Source organism: Oryza glaberrima, chromosome 1 (assembly GCF_000147395.1).
Source record: "Oryza glaberrima chromosome 1, OglaRS2, whole genome shotgun sequence".
NCBI classification, from domain to species: Eukaryota; Viridiplantae; Streptophyta; class Magnoliopsida; order Poales; family Poaceae; genus Oryza; species Oryza glaberrima.
This window is the reverse complement of record NC_068326.1, coordinates 18,925,026-18,935,505: the sequence shown is the minus strand read 5'-3', so window position 1 is coordinate 18,935,505 and position 10,480 is coordinate 18,925,026. Positions and strand designations below refer to the sequence as shown.

At 42.0% G+C, this 10,480-nt stretch overlaps 1 long non-coding RNA gene across 1 annotated transcript; it reads right to left on the bottom strand.

Annotated features, from left to right (window-relative positions):
• Nucleotides 1–851: 851 nt before the first annotated feature.
• LOC127760500 (uncharacterized) lies at nt 852–3,514 on the bottom strand. Its single transcript, XR_008015087.1, has 4 exons — nt 3,489–3,514; nt 2,939–3,058; nt 1,402–1,453; nt 852–1,310 (listed from the first exon to the last, which is right to left on the bottom strand). It is a non-coding gene; the product is annotated as an uncharacterized LOC127760500 (long non-coding RNA).
• Between the last annotated feature and the right edge of the window lie 6,966 nt (nt 3,515–10,480).

The following is a 10,480-nucleotide window of genomic DNA, read 5'->3' as shown; positions in this document are numbered from 1 at the left end:
GCATCGAGGATGGAAATAAAGGTAGGCATACCTTTTGTTCTTCGCTTTTTCTTGAGATAAAAGGCGTTTCTTCTGTTCTTCGCTTTTCCTGTAGATCAAAAAAGCGATGTTCTTCCTTCTTTCATTTTGCGATCTCCTTCGCGAGAGCGAAAGTGTTGATAACGTGTTAAAGTGTATAAGATTGATTGAGCGAGAGGGATTGAGTGAGAGAGAGAATTGCACACAAGAATGTAGAGAATGAATGAGCGATCCTTTATTGATAAACAATGTTACAATATATAGGGGGGAGAGAGGCGGCAAACAGAGACACGATGGTTTGGGAACCATCGCGTCCATTGTTAGAATCGCCGTGAGGCGAGAAGAGGTGTGGGACATGACCAACCGTCGTGTCCCAGAATTGATTGCTGCTCTATCCATATAGATGGATGAGATCACCCAAATATTTCATAACAGATAGATATCGTGTCCCAGAATTGATTGCTGCTCTATCCATATAGATGGATGAGATCACCCAAATATTTTATAACAGATAGATGCTTACAAAATCACATCCTTGATCGCATTATCACGAAGGAAAAAGTTTCGTGTGATTGAGTAATCATCTTACTACGAGTACCCACATTTTCAATTAGCAAACAATTTCCTATTAATTTAATTAGTGCGCAATTACTATTAGTATTTGTGGTTTCAATTAGTAAACGAATTACTATTCATTTAATACGCCCTGCACAAAACCATCTGACCTATCAGAATCCGCAAGGTTGTAAGTAAATAAATTACTGTCAAGTAAGAAGTAAAGAACTTTTGATATAGCAACAAATATTATTACAGTCTTATCTCAGTAAATAAATTACTTTGTGCTTTTCTTCACGCACCTTCATTGAGTAAATAAATTACTCTTAGACTTTTTTTCAGTAAACAAATTACTCCTAGACTACAGGAGTAAAAGATTTATTAACATCCGGGGAAATGTTTGGACAAGATTTTATATTACAACAACTATCTGATCACATACGCAATACGAAACATTGGTAGAATGCACAAATACAAATAAAAAAATTACAACACCACCAACAATGATGGATATGGCCGGCACCAGACTCAGTTATCAACCACAAGAAAATCAATCCACCAGCTCATGGTCCAGCACTACTATTCCCATCATTGTTTATCCAATTCTGGCAAGGGGTGAAGGTTGGCCACCGGCGACGAGCTTTGACGATGCCCATGTCGAGGATGACGACCAGGATGGCATTCTAGTGGCGCCACCACCACTGGCATAATCTTCTCTTGTCGTCCTTTTCTAGTTTCTGAACACAAACAAATTCACGATTAGAAAGAAAATTCAGATCTGAATGAGCTCTGAACATGTACATCTTCAGCAGACCAATTACCAACCACCTTGCCATCGAGTTGTGCCTCCTGCAAGGGTGCACACTGCAGCTGCTGACGTCTGCAAGAATTAGAATTTAGTAACATCAGTAGAATTCAAACCTCAGCCTGAAGAAGTATGTTCTATCAAAAACATATCTAGTCAGAAGTTCAGAAGAAATCGATCGATGTGCTCCTCTCAACAACAAAATTTGGAAAACTGCTATCCAATCGGAAAGAGAAACTTGCAAAATAAGGATATAATCTCAAGTTTGAAAATCACAGACCACAGGGAGAGGACCGTGTTCCAACAAAAAGAAATCAGACAAAAAGCATAGACCATAATATTGCAGGATGCAGATGCTTCAGAAGAACATTTCCGTTTCATCACAAGCACGGGATGCAGATCGCTTCTGCCCTTGGACTAGATATTTGCCATTTTTCAAAAATATATTTTTTTCTCAAATTCATTTATAGTCTGATATAATTTCGCAAGTGTAAAAGGTACTAATTGATTATAGTCTCAAGCTATCGTGTTCCTCATAGATAACGAAACGCTTACAAACAAAATTCAGGGATGTTGTTGCAGTAACAAAAAAAAAATGTGCATTATAACCAGCAGTAGCCAAAAGATCTGTCAGGGTTATGAATACCACATACCTAATAGTAGTTGACTAAATCTCGACAGGACCCACCACATACTATGTCCTATACGGAAATAACCTACGGATATAGGAGGAGTTCCGGATAAGGAAAGACAACCATAGTTCTACATAGAAACGACAAGGACTACTCGGATTGTATCCATATTGGTTTCTCTAGTTCTACTTGGACAAGGGGATACCTATGGTATAAATACAAGACCCTCTAGGAGGAGAGGGGACACGACCACCTCAATCGACACCCACCATAGAAGACACAAAACAATAGATTAAGACATAAGATCAACGTACAAGCCAACATACGCCAAGACAAGCCACCGGATATCGACTTAGGGATAAGCACGGCTAGTCCCCTACGGTGTCTCCGGTTACTGTCAGGAGAGACAAAAGCGTTATCTCTGATCTCCCCGGGCACGGATTCGAGGAGGAAGACTACCCTGTTATCGACTACGAGTCAGACCTTCAGACCGCCATGTCGACAACAGTTAAATAGGCTACCCCAAATATTGTACTGGTGTGATTATGATGAATAAGAGCAACGACCGACTTCGGCCAACAGGATGTAGGGTTATTACCTGATAATTCAGGAGCCCGAACCTGTATAAAAACCCTCGTCTCCGTCTCTTTTACCTCAGTCTCGCGTATACCCTAGTACCAACGATCCCCATACCATGCAAACACCGGAATAGCGACATCAAATGTCGACAAGATCCATATTTCCTAGACTGTGAATATTGCTAGTAAAATTCAGCATCGGTAACTTATACGACACGAACACAAGCCCAACCATAATTCCAGAATCATGTGCATAATATTTAGCATTATCATATCGGTAACTAATATAGCGATGCAGATCAGGGCTGGCGATGCTGATCAACTACAAAAGGTAGTAAATCTGAGTTCACCTCACAAGTAGTAAACTCTGATTTCAATTCAATCCCCTCTATCTAGCGGAGCCTCATCCCATCTTGTTGGCCTTGCCATGGCAGGCAGAAGCACACCAAGAGAAAGCTGCACCCAGTCAACTGTACAAAATCAAGAGCATTAGCAGAAAGAATTCGATGGATCGACATATTGTACACATTTTTAGAACAGAATCAAGACCCTAATCAACATGACCATATGCAGTGAGCACCTCAGAAAAATGAATCCATCTGGTCCCTCAGAACACCAGATACATAATTGTAGTGCAAAAAATATAACCTAAATTGCCCATGCATAACTTGAGACCACCTTTTTTTTATCCAGATAAGTATGGCAGTTTGAACAAAGAAAAGGTTATGTTAATTTCGTCTAGCATATCAACTAATAGCACATGAACTAAATGTTGTCAGAAGACTAATGAACCGAGAGCAAGATTTCAGCCTACCGATCAGAAAGCTAAATTTGAACTGTCAAATGCTAAACTCGAGTTTTGTTTAAAACAAGTGCAACAAGGGACTAGTTGAAGATTACCCTTTAAGCGAACAACTCAATTTGACATGAACCCGAGAAATTTGTGAATTCACAAAAATCCCCAAGTTCCTTTTTCTTTTCTTCCTAACTTGTTCCTATCTGTTCTTCCTCTTCTCCCTCTATTCCTTCCTGCTGTTGGCAACACCAAGTAGAAACACGCTGTTGCAGCAGCAAAACGTTAGCGCAGCAGCAAGACGTTAGCACAGCAGCAGCGACAAGGATCAGCAGCAGCAGTAGATGAAATCGCCAGCAGCAGAGAACAGCAGAGGTCGGCAGCAGTGGCTCACCAGAAAGAAACCGAACCGAAGAAAACCACCGGCGGCGATGGCTGGCAATGACAGACAACGGCGGCGCAGCAGCAGCAACGATGGGAACACATAATGCTAGGGCTGGAAACCTACCGATCTCCCATTTTCCCCCTTTGCCACCTCCTACCTGTTGCCTCTCCAGATCCAAAAAAAGGGGGAAATGGTTGGAGGGAGGAGGGGGGGCGACGATGGCCACCATCGTAGGAGCAACGCGCCTCCGGCGTTTCCTCCGCAGCAGATATGGAGGTCACCGTCCCTGCCTCCTCGCCGGACATCGAGATGGAGAGCCCGTTCCTGCAACCAGCGGGAACGAATCCAGGACGCTGCATCATCCCTGTAGCCATCGAGAACCTGCGGTGGCGGCGAGGAGGGAGGTGAGCCATCGACGCCGGGTCGTCCCGTCGTGGGAGGCGCCGGAGGAGAGAGAGAAGGGGAGAGCGAGAAGGGGAGGAGGGAGAGCTACGACCTACCTCTGGCCAGATCCGCCGGAGGGCAGAAACCAACGCCACCCGCCGCCGCCGCCCTGCTGCTGGCAGAGGAGTGGAGGAGAGGGTCCCGATCCGAAAAAATAGGCTCAGGATTCAGGATAGGTAGTCTGCTGTATTATACTACGCCCCCATGTGCAGTATGTACATATACACATATGTACATGTATACATATATATGTATGTGTATATACATGTATACATATATATGTATGTGTGTGTGTATATGTATATATATATATATATATATATATATATATATATATATATATATATATATATATATATATATATGTGTGTGTTGATTTGTTGTGAATACATTTCTATGCTATCCAAATTTCCTATAATCAAAGCTAGGTTCTTTGCATCACTAATCTCTTCCTTGTACTGGACAATGATTTCCTCCATTATCTATATGAAAATATAATTATGCTCAACCAGAAATAATCTTCTACTTGTCATTAAGATAAAATTATTTATATCCTACTAGTTACATGCACTGTTGTGCAACTCAAACAATTAATATGAACATTTTTACTGAATCAAAGATGCTCTTGTTCATCTTCTAATGGATGCAAATGCAACACACAACTCCTACACATACTAGTATATACATCACATAAGATTCATGTCATGATACGATTTCAGTTTCATTTTAATCATCTGATTACCTGCTGTGGTTTTAAGTGACTGATATGTGGTTCCCTTCTCTTGTTCTGCAGCTGCTCCTCTGGATTCTGATTCAAGGATTCTCCTGATGGAACTCTAATCCTGGAACTAAAGCCCCTTTCTTTACTTGAAACTCAGGTACTTCTTCTTGGCTCTTATTCTACTGGTACTGCTTCCTGCCACCCTTATTGATCTGCTACTGGCGATTTTCTCCCTCCTCTTGAAACTGATCCCCTTGCTGGATTTTTGCTCCATCTTGCTTCTTGACTTGAGTTTCTTGCTCCTTCTAAATCTCAAGCAACCACTACTTCTCCCTGGCTGCTACGACTGAAAAGTAGTGTGGTTGTGGTGTTGAACTACTACATCAGCTATCTCCTCTTTGAGCTACAGCACTTGCTTCTCCTAGAGCTGGAGATCCTACTCCATCTACTGCTTGCTGGATTGCCTTCTTCTTGCACCATTTTTTTCTCTTCCTTACCTTCTCACTGATTCTAATGGCTGCACTGGATGGCTGGTCTTTGGTCTCTACGACCAGTGAGCTGGCTGAATGAATCTCACATATAGATATTCTCTATGCAGGTGAACTACTGTGACTAGGTGACTCACCTGCTTTAGTTTGGTGGCTGTTTTACTGACTGACACCTAAGCAGTGCTTGATCGGTGGGGTAATGTGGAATTTTACTATTTTTTTCTAGTTAGATAAATTCTGATACAATGAGGTACTTTTGCACTTGAGTCCCTCGGGGTCTCTAAAATTGAAGGTTACTCTGAGATTAGGGACTGATTTGTAATTGTTCTAGAATGCATAGTCAGTTTTGCAAGGTTACCAATTCTCCATATATTTTTGGTAGATAAATTTATGCTTCTATATGATTTAGCTGTGCATCTATTTGCTTGCTGGGATTAAAATAATTTGCTCTATTTTTATTTTCATTTTCTCAATTCCTCTATTGATTTGTATATAATAGTTATGAGTTGAGTATGTTACAGAACATATGCAAAGCATAATATGGATGTATGCATGCATGTATGCAGATATACACTGATCATTTGTGAATAAAGTGCCGTAACTTCTATTGTGATTTTTATTGTGCATATGTGTATCTCTCGGTGACTACTAATGTGCGCTATAGTTCATGGCTAGCAACGCGGCGATGAACCAAAACTAAATTATCCCACTCCTACAAGGTTTACTCTGACTAACAATAATCAATGATGCATATGGAGATGACTTGATAAATAAATGATAAGAAAACGATCGAAAAACCATTTAATATCCAGAATAGAACAACAATCAACATATTTATAGGTCCTAGCCAGCATCGTGGCTCAATCAACATTGCTCTCAGCTAGTGTGACTAAGTCATTAGCATGACTAATACTATAGCTAAAACCTGGGATGTTACACGGCCGCTCCTTTGTCAGGTGCGGAGATGCTAGCGGAGGCCTGACGCCTTCTCGAAGCTGGTACTAGGGAGGTGCTAGCCGAAATTGCCCAGGCAGGTACCCGTGCTACGTCCTCGGACGAACGGTCGGGAGGTGCTAGCCGAAATTGCCCAGGCAGGTACCGGTGCTACATCCTCAGACGAACGGGTAGCCCAGCTCAAGCAGGAGCTCGAGGTGACGGGCGAGGACCTTTAGAAGATGAAGGATATCGTGGCGGGGAACGAGGCACAGCGCCAAGGGCTGGAGAAGCAGATGCTGGATCAGGGAGAGCACCTGGAGTCAATCCGAGATGCTCTCCGCAAGAACTACACCAGCCTTCACCAGCTCGTGGAGGAGCTCGGCGCTAAGGTCACGATCCCTCCGCATGGCGATGAGACCACGCTGGTGTCCTCCTTGTGCGACCTGGTCAAGGAGATGGAGAAGATCCTTGGCAAGCATGTTGCCAAGGTCACCGAGAACACCTGCACCGGCCTGCGCACGGGCGCATGTCACGTTCTCACGTGTGTCAGGCTCGCGCACCCCGAGATCGACCTCAATGAGGTGTTGACCAGGGGCGGGGCTGTCGACACGCGCGAGGACATGATGTCGGAGGTCGCGGAGCTGGGGGAAACCGTTCTCCTCCCTTTCTATAAGGAGTAATTCGTCTTGTCATTTGTTTTCTCCTTGAACTCTGTAAACATATTGGGCTTGTATGGTCCTTAGATGGAACCTTTCCCTTTTGGTTTATTGGAGTTATTTTATGTGCTTTGTAGATGTCGCGATATCGAGGACGTCCAGCAAGGGGGACATCCTAATACTTCCAATGTCGTGCCCAACGCCGCGATTGAGGCGCCCGTTCCAGATGTTGAGGAGAACGCTCCGATTTGCGCGGAGCATCGATGATGTTCTCGCACCATCTGGTTCGGCACTAGTCTCACTCCTATTGGTATTTCTTAACCTTACAAATAAAATCCGCAAACGCACGGAAAATACAGATATAGCACTTCACCCCGGACTGGGAGTATTCTCAGGTATCGATTTCCACAGGGAACGTGTCTGTCAGCTTTTCACCAGGTTCGTCCAAGGATACGAAGCTAAGGATAGGCAAATGGTAGACATGATTCACCGGTGAGAAACAATGTCTACGAAAAGCTTAACTTTAATCCTAACGCGATACTTCGGGCACTGGCCAGCTCGCTGCTCCCAGATATCGCTCTACTACGTACCCGGACAGGGAGGACTTAAGTGATCTTGAGGGCTGTCACCACCTCTACACTCACCACACACCTATTGTGTGATACGGAGCAAACACCGAAAATCAACTACCTAGACACCGCATCTAAGCAATTAATAACTTACTTTAATGTTAGCTACAAACTAAAGCAATCACTATATTTTACTTGATTATAGTGAACGATGATCCTGCACGCTGATTAGGAATTAACCAAGTGATAATTCTCACCAAGCATAACTAAATTACTCAAAAGATATTTCTATTATAATCAGAGTAATTAACATAGCAAAAGAAGTAAGAAGAGGATTACCGACAACTTCGGAACTCCTCCGACTTCTTCTACTCTACTCTCTCCCTAATCTAGTATAATAAAGTACAATAGAGCTTCTTATAATTCAGCTCAAGCTTGGAGTGTGTGAGTGAAGTGAAGAGGTGAAGTTTTTATGTAGGGCAGGTATGACGGTTGGGAGAAGGCGAAATATCTATTCTATCCTCCAAACGCCATCGGGGAATCATCTGGACCGTCCCTGCCAAACCCCAAATCAGATGGCTGCGGGAGTGGTCTAGCCCAACAGGCCCACTTTTTAGCCTGTTGCTCCTCCTCAGCCTCCCTTATCTATTTCTTCGAGTGGAAGGCCCATTTGTTGATGTTTTGTGTAGTTTTTGGTCCACTTGTTGTATGGATAGGATTTCACCTCCACTTAGGTCTGATTTTCATCCCAACTTCAGCGGTTTACCACTTAGGTCCGATTTTCATCCCAACTTCAGCGGTTTATTACCTGTATGCACATATACCCCAACACTCGTAGAATATGTTAGAATCAAACCTAATCACTATGTTGGATTTTTACTCTTTCTGTTTATGTAGGTATTGGCAACATAGAATTGGCATTTAATAGCCGCCAACAAAAACCCCCCACACTTATCTCTTTACTTATCTCTTTGCTCGTCCCTGAGTAAAGGTTAGAGCTAAAGTTCAAAATAAATTTCTCCAAGATATAATACAAGCACATAAATTATTCATAACTATTCTCATACATGTGAACTTCAGCGGTGGCTATCTTACCATCTTGGGTGATTGGTAAATGGAATAGCCGTGAATTTGGTCCTCCTCATAATCTATATCAGACTTTTTGGGTTTTATAAATTTTTGAAAATCAGCTTTTTCTCCTCAAAATGACTTGCCCTCGATCACTCAAATTTTTTGCAACATCGGTGGATCCTCACCAAGGCATATTTTGCCGAAATTATTCCCTGTTCTAAAGGCTGTGTATGTGGAGTTTAGTAGGAATAATTCGGAACACACCTGCATCATATATATTGCAAAACCAAATATATGGACGCAAAAAGATAGTCGATCATACTCTTGGATCAAATATTGCACATTTTTTGGGTGGAAAGTGTATGATATGCGGAAAGAATGAAAAATAAAGAAAATGTTTCTCCTTTGTATATACCTTCTTCTTCAATTTTATGCTTCATAATTGTAGAGGGGGCATGGCTATTTTCTTTCTTTTTTTTTTCATGTTGCTCCATATTTTGGAAGAGAAAAATATTTTTTTATAGCCATGTCTTTTTCTTCTTTTTTTTTTCTTTTCCAGGGATTTTTCTTAGGAGAAGAAGGCACAAATTGAATGGAGAATTTATTCATCAATTTTTTTTAGTGGTGGTGGAAATGGATGGAATGGTGCCAAAATCGAGTTGAAAAACCTATCGGTTACCTTTGAAACATATTTAACAAATCACGTTGCTTGGTCTACCGCTTCTCTGGCCAATGAGTGGGGTTTTATATACTAGACCTAAGGCCTGACTAATCTTATCAATCGACTTGTTTACTACTTCATGTTTAGCCAGTGGCGGAGCTGGACAAAAAAATCAAAGGGGGGCCAGCCGGCTTTTGACAGTTTAAAAAATTGGTAATTTCTCCTCTTTTTTTATGCATTGGCAATACATAAAAGCGAATAGTTTGCAAAAGTGGGCAATATACTTACATGTTCATTTAAACTTCACGGCACGAGTCTTCACTTTATTGAAATCGCTGCTACGAGCCAGTCATGTTCATTTAAACTTCACGGCATGAGTCTTCACTGTATTGAAATCGCCGTTATGGGCCAGCCGAACTGAATTGGGACATACGGTGGCCTGTTGGACCCGGGCACCATATATAGGAGTAATAAAAAAAATTCTTTTTATTGGGAGGGGCCATGGCCCCTGCCAGCCCCCCCCCCCCCCCCCCCTCAGTTCCGCCACTGTGTTTAGCTTACCTTGAGTTTTGGGTGGTTTGCTAATTGAACGTGAGACGAACTAATGTATATTTATGTATCGATTAGTAAAAAAGTAGTACTTCCTTCGTCCCATAAAAAAATCAATCTAGTTACTAGATGTGACACATGCTAATACTACGAATCTAAATACATATACACACACAGATATATATATTTAGATTAATCGTATTAGAATATCACATCTGATTCTAGATTCGTTTTTTATGGGATGGTGAGAGGAGTACATGTTACTGACTGGCTATCTATTTAAATGGTCGGTTGCATGGTCTGTGTTCTGCCTTGTTGGTCAAGCTCAATCGTCAATCACGAGGCAACCACACCAGCTAGCGTACGTGAAAAGAACACGATCGATCTTCAATTTTTTGTATAATTATTTTGTTACCTGTGATTGTTGTTTTTTGTGGCCTTTGTGGCTTGTACTATCTGCAGGTTGCTATGTTAAATGTCTTGAAATTATAGAACGACTTTTTTTAAAAGAAAAAAAAACTAAATTCAAGGAGGTGATCTACTGGAGCAACAACATGCACCCTACCTGCAAGTATGCCCAAGTAGCAAAATTCCACATCACCATCTAGATCGAAGTCGT